This window comes from Eubalaena glacialis, unplaced genomic scaffold, assembly GCF_028564815.1.
Source record: "Eubalaena glacialis isolate mEubGla1 unplaced genomic scaffold, mEubGla1.1.hap2.+ XY scaffold_56, whole genome shotgun sequence".
In the NCBI taxonomy this organism is placed as follows: Eukaryota; Metazoa; Chordata; class Mammalia; order Artiodactyla; family Balaenidae; genus Eubalaena; species Eubalaena glacialis.
The window spans coordinates 1521080-1534152 of NW_026871455.1; the positions used below are offsets into that span (position 1 = coordinate 1521080).

General features: G+C 43.7%; 1 pseudogene; it reads left to right on the forward strand.

Annotated features, from left to right (window-relative positions):
- The first annotated feature begins 11968 nt into the window (after nt 1–11968).
- LOC133083691 (malignant T-cell-amplified sequence 1-like) lies at nt 11969–12487 on the forward strand (annotated as a pseudogene).
- The last annotated feature ends 586 nt before the right edge of the window (nt 12488–13073 follow it).

Sequence of the window (13073 nt, forward strand, 5' to 3'; positions counted from 1 at the left end):
AAGGGCAGGCATTGTCCGGGGGGCTGGGCCCTGGCCCCTAGGCTCCTGCTTTTATCCAGACATCTGGGGCGCCCTGATTCACTCTTGACCCAGTAAACAGAGGGCCTAGAAAAGCTCTGTGAGCAGCCCTGGCCAGGAGCCCTTCACGTACTTCTCTCCATTTGCATCGTGGGTATGGAGTTCTCTCAAAGGTCTTCAAATTTCTCAGTTCTTCTGATTTCTATAGTCTTTGCTTTTCTTCTTGCCAAGGATGTCACTAACTAAATCAGCCTATGTATGATTAATATGAACATATATTATTGATATATTAATAAATATTATCATATTAAAATAATATCAGTATATCATTTTTAACACTTTATTTACATTATATGTACATATATTTATGTAGTACTCTTTTATTATAATAAATGAAATTAATAAATATAAATAAGCTATTACTATGAATATATATTACACCTGCGAGTCAGGATTTGCCTCCTGGGTGCTCAACTCTGCCCACTGAGCCACACTGTTTGCCTGAAAAAATGAAGACTTCAGGGCAAAGTGAAATGTGAGGGGGAGGCCGGCAGAGAAGACCCAACCTGCAATCACAGAGAAGAATGAGGTGTGTTCTCAAGACCAGCTTGAAGCGCACACTCTTAGTGAGGGGAGTGGATGCAAATACCGTCGCCTGCACCATGTGCCCCGTCTGGAGTGGGGGGGGGGGAGGAAGCGTCCTCCAGGTATTTCTTCTCAGGCTCCTCCCACCGGACTCCCTCTCCTCCCCAGTCTCTGCTGCGACACTTGTGTTTTGCCACCTGGAGGTGAATTTACCCTTCCCTCACTGTTCTCCTCCCTCCTGTCTCTCTTTTCTTTCCCTTCATTGAGGCTTTCAGGCTTGTTATCAGCCTGGCTGCGGCCCACAGCCAGTCATAAGCACCTTCCTTTCACCCAGCGAGCTGTCCTTGCCCCATCTTCCTCCTTTCAGAGCTGGGATAACTGGGTACCTGCTGTCACTGGAGACTTGCCCTGTTGTTGGTCTCCCCCCGCCAGGTGGTCGGATGTGCAGGACAGCTAAAGGAGCCTCTGACTTTTCCCGGGTGTGCATGGTAGCACCGATTGGAGGTTGCTAAGGCTTGCCACCTAAGTACAGGCTGTGTGTTGTTTTAAGATATAGCCCAAAAATACAATAAGAAAAAAACTCCCCTGAGAAGATTGGCATGACTAAATATATTCAGAACTTCATTGAGCCTATTCTCATACACTCAATTTACTACAGCTTTAGAGGTTTCTAACTTCTACTCAGATTTGTAAAGATTGGTCACTGGGAAATTTATTAGCTGTCATCGTTTTCCAGATGGCAGAGTAAACAGGGACTAACGGTAGAAACACCTGCAAAATACCTAATATGGTCAAAATTGTCCGACTACTTTTACAATGTTATTGTTTAACCATCCAGACAAATGAGAAATGCCAGAGAAAAGTCAAATATAGATGTGTTTTCGTTCAGCCAAAAAGATGACAGTGAGAGGTGAGGTGAGGAAGCTGGCCCAGTGTGGGTGGTGGGACCAGGCAGTTGAGTCCTTATGCAGGCAGCTGTGGCGGCAGCTCTACCACGTCCTCCACGGGGCTGGTCTCTCAGACCCCCAGATGGGCAGCTTTTCTTGGTAAACTCAGTGTCATGATAGCAGCCATTCATCAGGCAATTCTTTGGTTTCACACGTGAGCAGGACTCTTGTAGCTGCAAGGTTTACGAATTAGAGCATCTGCAGTCACTAGTCTGTGCTCTATGCTCTCCTCAACTGAGGCTTTTTCTGGTGTCTATCACAGCACCTATACCACGTCCTGAGTGTCCAGGCTTACAGCGGTGCTGCTTGAGACTGGGCTGTGACATTTCCGTGCCTAGCATGTAACAGGCATTGCATGATCATTTATTGGGGACAAGGAGGCTAAACTGCACAAGCATCTACTCCTAAGCTGATTCACACAGCTTGTGACTGCAGCTGAGCTCCAGAGACCTCACTGCCTGTGGTGGGTGCTAAAGATCTCACAGCTTGTTTCATCTGCGTGTTCTTTTCCCCCTGATAATATGACCCTTTTAGCTTCTCCTCCTAGAGGTTTGCATAGACCAAGTGGGAAGGACCAAAGTTGTTCCAGAATTGTGTCGCGCTGTTAAAGCTCAACTACACTGAATCTCATGAGAGGTATAGTATCACGTGGGGGTGACTTTCAACAAGAGTTGTCACAGTGCCACTAACCTCAACAAGCTTATTCACTTTTTGTATAAAGGTTTTAGTCCAATACTCTGCTCAAAAAGTGCAGAATGCACATTGCGTGAGGTTTAAGCCCTTTGCTCTTGCTCTAGGGCAAGATTTCTCAACCTGGGGATTAAAGACATTCTGAGCTAGATAATTTTTTGCTTGGGAGCTCTCCTGTGAGTTCTGGGATGTTGAGCAGCACCGCTGGCTTCTACCCACTAGCATCTCCTCAGGCGTGACAACCCAAAATGTCTCCAGATGTAGCCACTTGTCCTCTGGGGAGGGGGGATTGGGGAAAAATTGCCCCAGCTGAAAATTTTTTCTCAAGTGGCACCAGTAGATTGCAAGGAGAACCAAAACAACAGCTACAAAAACATCAACAAGAAATGACTCACCAAGACTTGCCCAGTGATGGAATTATGAGAAACTAAAACATAGGCTTTCAATGAGTAGTAGCTTCAGGCTATTTTTGGAACCTTCTGTGCAGATCGGACTCAAAGTCCTCCATACCTTAGTGGTATTTGGCCAAACGCCACAAGATGCCTTTACCTAAAGTGTGTTTAATGTCATGTTTGTTTAATATATTTGCCCAGGTCTGCTCCTCTGTGTGCCTGCATCAACAACGTGTATCTACTTAGATTATACAATGTGAGAAAACAGAATCCTCATTATTTCAATAGCCTTCAGGGTAACAACTCACAAATGAACCTAAACTAATTTTACTGATAATAGTGAGATTTGCTACCAGAATATGTAGTAAATATTAGGAAACAATCTACTTTACAGTAATAATTCAAAATGAAGTTAAAGAAATTTAATCATCATGACTGTTTACCACCAGAATCAGGTAGTGTAGCATGTTAGGTGGTGCAGCAAGGGGAAGATGACAAGCCAAATATCTCTGACATGTTCCCCACTTACTCATCTCTAAAATATGGGGCACCACTCAGGGGGCAGAAGGATGTGCCACCCACACCTCTGGCCCAGAAAACACTCACTGCAAAACTGCTGGAGGCCATCAACAGGTAACTTCCAGGCAAGATCCCCTCAGGCAGCCTCACCGATGCATGGGTCCCTCTCAGGGCTGCCACACCCAATGGTCAAGTGCAGAGGGGCACTTACAACACCTGTGATGGCCACATATGCTTCAGAGCCCCCATGGGCTGGGGCAAGGCTTCCTCAGGGCCGGACACCTGCTCAACTATGCCATCTGGCCAATCCTGCTCCCTCTCTGCCCTTTCACAGAGGTTGACACCTAATTTGCACCCTGCTTGCCAAAATCTATGTTAACATTCCCTTCCAGAGAAACTGACTTGTGATGCGGGGAAAGCAGTGATGAGAGCGATTTGGGGCTAGACTGCTCTGCAGTTGACAGTAACAAGGACCCCTCCACGGGCTAGGTGGAGTACCCATAGTGTCTGAAATAGGTGACGGTCCAGGTGTGCAAACTCTCACAGGTGACAGGGTAGTAATTGTTAGTCACCATCGAAAACAGCAGAGGAGCTTCCGGGTAGAAAGAAAGCAGAAAAAGCAGAAACCCCCACCCAGACCCAGGATTTTGATAAAAGATATTTTCACATATTGAGGTATGGGGAAGTCGTCTGGCTTATATATGAGTTAACATGAATGTTACGCATATTAGAACAGCCTGCATGTGGCCTATCAAACATACATTGTGCTTCTGCTTTAATTATTAAAGAAAAGAGTGCATTGACCAGAAGTAAAGAATGTCCATGTTAAAAATAAAGATGAAATGCCTCCCTTCCTGGGACGCCAATGCTGAAGCTCCTTCAATAATAAGCCTCACATCCCAAGTGCCAAGGCCATGCTGACTTGCTGTGTATGGGCTGATCTGTTCTTTGTTTGTTTTGGTTTTGGTTTTGGTTTTTTCCCTGAAACCTTAAAGGAATGTATCCCTGACGTGTTTAATGTTCTTTTTTTCTGACAATATATAAAACTGTACTGAAAACCATGCTTCCCTGGGAAAGCTCCTCAGAGCTATCTGAGGGGTTGTCTTCCAGGGTATAGTCCATGGTTTGGCTCAAATAAGATGCTTTTCTATTCCTATTATAGATTGTTTATTGATTACTTTCACCAACAATTTATTAGTTAAGGTAGCCAGGCTCCAAGTCCCAGACGAGGTTAGTCAGCCACCCACCAGATGTCTGCTAGCCCGTGGGAGGTTAGGGCCGCGAGAGGCACCCTAACTTGGTAGTGGAATTCAGGAGGATGCCCCTGAGCGTTGAAGCCCACACTATTCTGACCCCTGTGAGCCTGCAGAAATGGCCAACCGTCCCTCTGGAGACCAGGTACCGCCCCTCCATTCTGTTCTTGCAACGAGAATGAGTGCTTCATCTCTTCTTCCTGCTCAACTTCCTCCCTTTCAGCTACCAGCCCTGGGGAGAAATTGGTAACTCCAAACAGCCCCCCAAATTGCCGCAGTGCTCACATGAATAGTTGGAGGAAGTAGTTGAAGGAGCAGACGGAATGAGATTTCCCTAGAGCCGGAAAAGTGCGGCCAGATGCGTCACTTGCGGGTAACGACCCCAGCTGCCACCGTCCCTTTGGCCTTCCAGGTGTAGGAGGTCTGCCGGATCCTTGCTAAGTCTGTTTTTTCCCATTCCCGGCCCTTCCCTATCATCACCCCTTCATCTTGAATCATGTTCAAGAAATTTGATTAAAAAGACAATGTGGGGGTGGAGAAGAAGATGGCAGAAGAGTAAGACGCGGAGATCACCTTCCTTCCCACAGATACATGAGAAATACATCTACACGTGGAACTGCTCCTACAGAACACCCACTGAACTCTGGCAGAAAACGTCAGACCTCCCAAAAGGCAAGAAACTCCCCACGTACTTGGGTAGGGCAAAAGAAAAAAGAAATAACAGAGACAAAAGAATAGGGACGGGACCTGCACCTGTGGGAGGGAGCCGTGAAGGAGGAAAGGTTTCCACGCACTAGGAAGCCCCTTCGCGGGCCGAGACTGCGCGTGGCAGAGGGGGGAAGCTTCGGAGCCGCGGAGGAGAGCGCAGCCACAGGGGTGCGGAGGGCAAAGCGGAGAGATTCCTGCACAGAGGCTCGGTGCCCACCAGCACTCACAAGCCCGAGAGGCTTGTCTGCTCCCCCGCTGGGGCGGGCGGGGGCTGGGAGCTGAGGCTCAGACTTCAGTCGGATCGCAGGGAGAGGACTGGGGTTGGCGGTGTGAACACAGCCTGAAGGAGTTAGTGCACCACAGCTAGCCGGGAAGGAGTCCAGGAAAAAGTCTGCAGCTGCCAAAGAGGCAAGAGACTTTTTCTTCCCTCTTTGTTTCCTGGTGCGCGAGGAGAGGGGATTCAGAGTGCCGCCTAAACGAGCTCCAGAGACGGGCGTGAGCCGTGGCTATCAGCGCGGACCCCAGAGACGGGCATGAGACGCTAAGGCTGCTGCTGCCGCCACCAAAAAGCCTGTGTGCGAGCACAAGTCACTCTCTACACCGCCCCTCCCGGGAGCCGGTGCAGCCCGCCATGGCCAGGCTCCCGTGATCCGGGGACAACTTCCCCAGGAGAACGCACGGCACGCCTCGGGCTGGTGCAACGTCACGCCGGCCTCTGCCGCCGCAGGCTCGCCCCGCATCCATATCCCTCCCTCCCCCCGGCCTGAGTGAGCCAGAGCCCCCGAAGCAGCTGCTCCTTTAACCCCGTTCTGTCTGGGTGGGGAACAGACGCCTTCAGGCGACCTACACGCAGAGGCGGGTCCAAATCCAAAGCTGAACCCCGGGAGCTGTGCGAACAAAGAAGAGAAAGGGAAATCTCTCCCAGCAGCCTCAGAAGCAGCGGATTAAAACTCCACAAACAACTTGATGTGCCTGCATCTGTTGAATACCTGAATAGACAACGAATCATCCCAAATTCAGGAGGTGGACTTTGGGAACAGGATATATTAATTTTTCCCCTTTTCCTTTTTTTGTGAGTGTATATGTATATGCTTCTGGGTGAGATTTTGTCTGTATAGCTTTGCTTTATAATAGCTTTATTTTACTTCACTATATTTTATCCTCTTTCTTTCTTTCTATTTTTTCTCACTTTTACTCTGAGCCGTGTGGATAAAAGGCTCTTGGTGCTCCAGCCAGGCATCAGGGCTGTGCCTCTGAGGTGGGAGAGCCAACTTCAGGACACTGGTCCACAAGAGACCTCCCAGCTCCACGTAATACCAAATGGCGAAAATCTCTCAGAGATCTCCATCTCAACATCAAGACCCAGCTTCACTCAACGACCAGCAAGCTACAGTGCTGGACACCCTATGCCAAGCAACTAGCAAGACAGGAACACAGCCCCATCCATTAACAGAGAGGCTGCCTAAAATCATAATAAGGCCACAGACACCCCAAAATACACCACCAGACGTGGACGTGCCCACCAGAAAGACAAGATCCAGCCTCATCCACCAGAATACAGGCACTAGTTCCCTCCACCAGGAAGCCTACACAACCCACTGAACCAACCTTAGCCACTGGAGACAGATACCAAAAACAACGGGAACTACGAACCTGCAGCCTGTGAAAAGGAGACCCCAAACACAGTAAGATAAGCAAAATGAGATGACAGAAAAACACACAGCAGATGAAGGAGCAGGGTCAAAACACACCAGACCCAACAAATGAAGAGGAAATAGGTAGTCTACCTGAAAAAGAATTCAGAATAATGATAGTAAGGATGATCCAAAATCTTGGAAATAGAATAGACAAAATGCAAGAAACATTTAACAAGGACGTAGAAGAACTAAAGAGGAACCAAGCAACGATGAAAAACACAATAAATGAAATTAAAAATACTCTAGATGGGATCAATAGCAGAATAACTGAGGCAGAAGAACGGATAAGTGACCTGGAAGATAAAATGGTGGAAATAACTACTGCAGAGCAAGATAAAGAAAAAAGAATGAAAAGAACTGAGGACAGTCTCAGAGACCTCTGGGACAACATTAAATGCACCAACATTCGAATTATAGGGGTCCCAGAAGAAGAAGAGAAAAAGAAAGGGACTGAGAAAATATTTGAAGAGATTATAGTTGAAAACTTCCCTAATATGGGAAAGGAAATAGTTAATCAAGTCCTGGAAGCACAGACAGTCCCATACAGGATAAATCCAAGGAGAAACACTCCAAGACACATATTAATCAAACTGTCAAAAATTAAATATAAAGAAAACATATTAAAAGCAGCAAGGGAAAAACAACAAATAACACACAAGGGAATCCCCATAAGGTTAACAGCTGATCTTTCAGCAGAAACTCTGCAAGCCAGAAGGGAGTGGCAGGATATACTTAAAGTGATGAAGGAGAAAAACCTACAACCAAGATTACTCTACCCAGCAAGGATCTCATTCAGATTTGATGGAGAAATTAAAACCGTAACAGACAAGCAAAAGCTGAGAGAGTTCAGCACCACCAAACCAGCTTTACAACAAATGCTAAAGGAACTTCTCTAGGCAAGAAACACAAGAGAAGGAAAACACCTACAATAACAAACCCAAAACATTTAAGAAAATGGGAATAGGAACATACATATCGATAATTACCTTAAATGTAAATGGATTAAATGCTCCCACCAAAAGACACAGACTGGCTGAATGGATACAAAATCAAGACCCATATATATGCTGTCTACAAGAGACCCACTTCAGACCTAGAGACACATACAGACTGAAAGTGAGGGGATGGAAAAAGATATTCCATGCAAATGGAAATCAAAAGAAAGCTGGAGTAGCAATTCTCATATCAGACAAAATAGACTTTAAAATAAAGACTATTACAAGAGACAAAGAGGACACTATATAATGATCAAGGGATCGATCCAAGAGGAAGGTATAACAATTGTAAATATTTATGCACCCAACATAGGAGCACCTCAATACATAAGGCAAATACTAACAGCCATAAAAGGGGAAATTGACAGCAACACAATCATAGTAGGGGACTTTAACACCCCACTTTCACCAATGGACAGATCATCCAAAATGAAAATAAATAAGGAAACACAAGCTTTAAATGATACATTAAATAAGATGGACTTAATTGATATTTATAGGACATTCCACCCAAAAACAACAGGATACACATTTTTCTCAAGTGCTCATGGAACATTCTCCAGGATAGATCATATCTTGGGTCACAAATCAAGCCTTGGTAAATTTAAGAAAATTGAAATCGTATCAAGTATCTTTTCTGACCACAACGCTATGAGACTAGATATCAATTACAGGAAAAGATCTGTAAAAAATACAAACACATGGAGGCTACACAATACACTACTTAATAACGAAGTGATCACTGAAGAAATCAAAGGGGAAATCAAAAAATACCTACAAACAAATGACAATGGAGACACAACGACCCAAAACCTATGGGACGCAGCAAAAGCAGTGCTAAGAGGGAAGTTTATAGCAATACAAGCCTACCTCAAGAAACAGGAAACATCTCGAATAAACAACCTAACCTTGCACCTGAAGCAATTAGAGAAAGAAGAACAAAAAAAACCCAAAGCTACCAGAAGGAAAGAAATCATAAAGATCAGATCAGAAATAAATGAAAAAGAAATGAAGGAAACAATAGCAAAAATCAATGAAACTAAAAGCTGGTTCTTTGAGAAGATAAACAAAATTGATAAACCATTAGCCAGACTCATCAAGAGAAAAAGGGAGAAGACTCAAATCAATAGAATTAGAAATGAAAAAGGAGAAGTAACCACTGACACCGCAGAAATACAAACGATCATGAGAGATTACTACAAGCAACTCTATGCCAATAAAATGGACAACCTGGAAGAAATGGACAGATTCTTAGAAATGCAAAACCTGCTGAGACTGAACCAGGAAGAAATAGAAAATATGAACAAACCAATCACAAGCACTGAAATTGAAACTGTGATTAAAAATCTTTCAACAAACGAAAGCCCAGGACCAGATGGCTTCACAGGCAAATTCTACAAAACATTTAGAGAAGAGCTAACACCTATCCTTCTCAAACTCTTCCAAAATATTGCAGAGGGAGGAACACTCCCAAACTCATTCTACGAGGCCACTATCACCCTGATACCAAAACCAGACAAAGATGTCACAAAGAAAGAAAACTACAGGCCAATATCACTGATGAACATAGATGCAAAAATCCTCAACAAAATACTAGCAAACAGAATCCAACAGCACATTAAAAGGATCATACACCATGATCAAGTGGGGTTTATCCCAGGAATGCAAGGATTCTTCAATATACGCAAATCAATCAACGTGATACACCATATTAACAAATTGAAGGAGAAAAACCATATGATCATCTCAATAGATGCAGAGAAAGCTTTAGACAAAATTCAACACCCATTTATGATAAAAACCCTGCAGAAAGTAGGCATAGAGGGAACTTTCCTCAACATAATAAAGGCCATATATGACAAACCCACAGCCAATATTGTCCTCAATGGTGAGAAACTGAAACCATTTCCACTAAGAGCAGGAACAAAACAAGGTTGCCCACTCTCACCACTATTATTCAACATAGTTTTGGAAGTGTTAGCCACAGCAATCAGAGAAGAAAAAGAAATAAAAGGAATCCAAATCAGAAAAGAAGAAGTAAAGCTGTCACTGTTTGCAGATGACATGATACTATACATAGAGAATCCTAAAGATGCTACCAGAAAACTACTAGAGCTAATCAATGAATTTGGTAAAGTAGCAGGATACAAAATTAATGCACAGAAATCTCTTGCATTTCTATACACTAATGACGAAAAATCTGAAAGTGAAATTAAGAAAACACTCCCGCTTACCATTGCAACAAAAAGAATAAAATATCTAGGAATAAACCTACCTAAGGAGACAAAAGACCTGTATGCAGAAAATTATAAGACACTGATGAAAGAAATTAAAGATGATACAAATAGATGGAGAGATATACCATGTTCTTGGATTGGAAGAATCAACATTGTGAAAATGACTATACTACCCAAAGCAATCTACAGATTCAATGCAATCCTTATCAAACTACCACTGGCATTTTTCATAGAACTAGAACAAAAATTTCACAATTTGTATGGAAACACAAAAGACCCCGAATAGCCAAAGCAATCTTGAGAACAAAAAAATGGAGCTGGAGGAATCAGGCTCCCTGACTTCAGACTATATTACAAAGCTACAGTAATCAAGACAGTTTAGTACTGGCATCAAAACAGAAATATAGATCAATGGAACAGGATAGAAAGCCCAGAGATAAACCCACACATATATGGTCACCTTATCTTTGATAAAGGAGGCAAGCATATACAGTGGAGAAAAGACAGCCTCTTCAATAAGTGGTGCTGGGAAAATTGGACAGATACATGTAAAAGTATGAAATTAGAACACTCCCTGACACCATACACAAAAATAAACTCAAAATGGATTAAAGACCTAAGTGTAAGGCCAGACACTATCAAACTCTTAGAGGAAAACATAGGCAGAACACTCTATGACATAAATCACAGCAAGATTCTTTTTGACCCAGCTCCTAGAGAAATGGAAATAAAAACACAAATAAACAAATGGGACCTAATGAAACTTAAAAGCTTTTGCACAGCAAAGGAAACCATAAACAAGACCAAAAGACAACCCTCAGAATGGGAGAAAATATTTGCAAATGAAGCAACTGACAAAGGATTAATCTCCAAGATTTACAAGCAGCTCATGCAGCTCAATAACAAAAAAAAGAACCACCCAATCCAAAAATGGGCAGAAGACCTAAATAGACATTTCTCCAAAGAAGATATACAGATTGTCAACAGACACATGAAAGAATGCTCAACTTCATTAATCATTAGAGAAATGCAAATCAAAACTACAATGAGATATCATCTCACACCGGTCAGATTGGCCATCATCAAAAAATCTAGAAACAATAAATGCTGGAGAGGGTGTGGAGGAAAGGGAACACTCTTGCACTGTTGGTGGGAATGTACATTGATACAGCCACTATGGAGAACAGTATGGAGGTTCCTTAAAAAACTAAAAATAGAACTACCATACGACCCAGCAATCCCACTACTGGGCATATACCCTGAGAAAACCATAGTTCAAAAAGAGTCATGTACCAAAATGTTCATTGCAGCTCTATTTACAATAGCCAGGACATGGAAGCAACCTAAGTGTCCATCATCGGATGAATGGATAAAGAAGATGTGGCACATATATACAATGGAATATTACTCAGCCATAAAAAGAAATGAAATGGAGGTATTTGTAATGAGGTGGATGGAGTTAGAGTCTGTCATACAGAGTGAAGTAAGTCAGAAAGAGAAAAACAAATATAGTATGCTAACACATACATATGGAATCTAAGGAAAAAAAAAAAAAAGGCCATGAAGAACCTAGTGGCAAGACGGGAATAAAGACACAGACCTACTAGAGAATGGACTTGAGGATATGGGGAGGGGGAAGGGTGAGATGTGACAGGGTGAGAGAGTGTCATGGACATATATACACTACCAGATGTACAATAGATAGTTAGTGGGAAGCAGCCGCATAGCACAGGGAAATCAGCTCGGTGCTTTGTGACCACCTAGAGGGGTGGGATGGGGAGGGTGGGAGGGAGGGAGATGCAAGAGGGAAGAGATATGGGAACATATGTATATGTATAACTGATTCACTTTGTTATAAAGCAGAAACTAACACACCATTGTAAAGCAATTATACTTCAATAAAGATGTTTAAAAAAAAAAAAAGACAATGTGTTCAGCTACATCCAGTGGAAAACCTGCTATTAAGGGTATTAAGAACAAGTAGAACCTTTCCCAGCCATTGAACCACGGCTTCATCCAATCGTGCCTAAAAAGGAACTAGTTAAAAGAGTGGGATGCCATGAACAGATGGAAATCTTTACAATGACTGGAGAGTTACTCTATTTAGAAAAAGAGAAGGTCGTTTTATCCAATCCCAAGGTTATTCCACACAAAAAGAGATAAAAAAGACTCCTTTTCCACACCAGCAGGTGGATAAACGAGCCATCAAATTTGTACTCAGAGGAGTTGATATCACGTGTCTAGGCTTAGCTTCTCCAGGAGCTAAGCTTTGCTCCGCTTCAACAGATAGGATTGTTGCAATTGAGGCAGAAGGAAAACAGCTTGCTCTGGGTGCTGCAGTCGTGAAGATGTCTGCAGATGATGCTGAGAAAGTCAACACAGCAACTGGCATTGAAACATGTATTATTGAAAAGATGGGCTGTGGTACGTGAAAGCATGTAAATAAGCCTCAGAAGGAATACACTTGGGCTCCACATGGATGCGGTGCAATATCTGTGTTTGTGTGTGTGTGTGACAGCATGACGAAAACACCCCTGTGATTATGTTGAATAAATTCAACACATGCAGAAAAGAGAACCAAACAAAAAAACAAGTGTTGCCGCCTTGCTTGGAAACAGTGCAGACGAGCTGTCCCTGTGTCCTCTCCTGGCCATCAGGCTACAACTCTCCCGAAAGAGCTTCATGACCCAGCCAGTGTGCTGGTGGGGCTGCGAGAAGACAAATGGGACTGAATTCTCAGTGTGTCACCTGAGGTGCCCTCATGTGAGCGTCTGGACACGACCGAGCGGGGAAGAGTCAGGTGTAGGGGCGCTGAACTGGCTTGGGGGCTTCTCTCCCAGCATCCCTGCTGAGTCAGAGCCCCTCTCAGCCCTTCATGGTGGAGAAGAGAGACGAGGAGACGCCTCAGCCACTACACACGGACAGGCTGCTCCCGACTCCTGCGGACTTCCAAAGCCTCATGCTATGAACTGTCTTGTAATAACTTTGTTTTTGTCATTAATGTGCTAGATATTTTTAGTAGGATTAATCTG